At 43.6% G+C, this 2138-nt stretch overlaps 1 pseudogene; it reads right to left on the reverse strand.

The window, feature by feature from the left end:
- Positions 644 to 1787, reverse strand: LOC108637638 (annotated as a pseudogene).

Genomic DNA, 2138 nt, shown 5'->3' on the forward strand with positions numbered 1-2138 from the left:
ATCAGTCTTAAGATTAGATTTTTAAACTTAACTCCTAACAATATTTCCAGCGTTTTATTAATAAGTCTTGAGTAAAATGGGTAATTTATTTATAGATTTAATTCATTTCGTACATAAATAAAACTCTCCTCAAGTTGACAGTGACATGAAGCCACATTGTCGCTCATTGTCAAATGTGTTTTAAGTACTGAGAAAAAGGTCTATATACGAGGTATTGAGAAAGGGTACACTGTATACAAAGAATGTGGATGTAGATGTTCCAACAGCCAAATATTTTATTGTGCAATGAGATGCTGATGGAAAGGCAGTGAGGTTATGATGAGTTTGACTTGCATTCTGATTATGTAAGTGATCTATATGGCTAGGTTCTGTGTGTAAATATCAGCTTGAGGAGAGGTTTATTTATGCATTAAATGAATTAACTCAAGAAACAAATTACCCACCTTCCTCAAGATTTATTAATAAAACATTGGGAATATTGTTAGGAACTGAGGTAGCTTGGATGGCTATGCTAAAGATGATTGAGGAGTGTTTTGCTCTGGGAAATTCAGCTCCCAGCTCCCCTAAGCATTTGAAGTCCACCTCTCAGTATTTTTTATATAGTGAAAAGTTTTATATTTGGAATTAGCCAGCTGGACTCAGTTTAGATGATCCTGATTTTGTTGGCAACGTCCAAAGCGTCATAGTCAGGAGCCAGTTGAACGAACATACGCCTTCTTCTCTCCATCAGTCCTGATCAGGGTGTTGACCTTAGTCGTGTCAAAGTCATTGCTGTTGGTCAGTCGCAAAGCTACGTCTGACCCTCTGCAGCCCCGCGGACTGTAGCACACCAGGCTCAATGGCATAGAGCTTCTTTTAAAAATATTTTTAAATTGGTGGGAAATTGCTTTACAATATTGTATTGGTTTCTGCCTCACAGTAATGTGAGTCAGTCATAATTATATATGTATCATCTCCCTCCCTCTTGAGCCTCACTGCCCGCCCACCCCTCTAGGTCATCACAGAGTGCCAGGCTGGGCTCCCTGTGTTATACAGCAACTTCCCACTAATGAGCCCAGTAGAGAACACACTTGCGGACTCAGCTGAGGGTGAGACAAACTGAGAAAGTAGCACTGACGTACATAGACTCTCAGGCGCACAGTAGGTGGAATAGAGCTTCTCCACAGCCTGACTAACTTGGTGCTTGTGGGCCCTGGCGTCCACAGTGAACACCAGTGTGCTGTCTTCCGTGTTCCTCGTGGCTGACTCAGTGATGGGGGGGCATATGATGGCACAGTGATCAGGCTGGTTTCTCCCAGGGGTGCTCTTCCAAGGGTAATTGGGCTGCCTCCTGAGCTGCAGTGTTTGGGGCCACTGGAAGGTGGGTGATACTCAGATCTTCTTTTCCTGTGGTTGTGGGCATCTTTCCAAAGCAGGCTGTGGACTGCTTTGGTGCTGCTGCTGCTAAGTCGCTTCAGTCGTCTCCAACTCTGTGCAACCTCATAGATGGCAGCCCACCAGGCTCCGCCGTCCCTGGGATTCTCCAGGCAAGAACACTGGAGTGGGTTGCCCTTTCCTTCTCCAATGCATGAAAGTGAAAGTGAAAGTGAAGTCACTCAGTCATGTCCAACTCTTGGCGACCCCATGGACTGCAGCCCACCAGGCTCCTCCGTCCATGGGATTTTCCAGGCAAGAGTACAGGAGTGGGGTGCCATTGCCTTCTCTGACTGCTTTACTGGCCTTTAAAGCCTTTGCTTTGGCTTTGATTCTGGAAGGGCAGCAGCTTCCTTCTTTGCCTTTGGTGCCATCTTTATGAAAAACAGTCTCTTGCTTTTTAATTTTTGTGTTTTCTTGCTTTTCCAACAAATGACTTTACAACTCATACAACCAAATCTCTCAAACATTTTTATCTCTTTGCTACACTATGAGCTTTCAAACATTTTAGATTCTTTAAAAGGTGTACTAGGTCACACCATCCTCTGGCTGGTAGATAATTAAAATCAGGACAGAACAGCAATATACACCCTCTAAAGCAAATGGTCAGTTCTCAGCCTTTATGCTGCTATGACATGCTTGATGAATGATTTTCTTATGTGGGGAACATTCTCAAGGGCACATTCATATTTGGACAAACATCTCAAATTTGGAAGTCATGCATT

Source organism: Capra hircus, chromosome 15 (assembly GCF_001704415.2).
Source record: "Capra hircus breed San Clemente chromosome 15, ASM170441v1, whole genome shotgun sequence".
In the NCBI taxonomy this organism is placed as follows: domain Eukaryota; kingdom Metazoa; phylum Chordata; class Mammalia; order Artiodactyla; family Bovidae; genus Capra; species Capra hircus.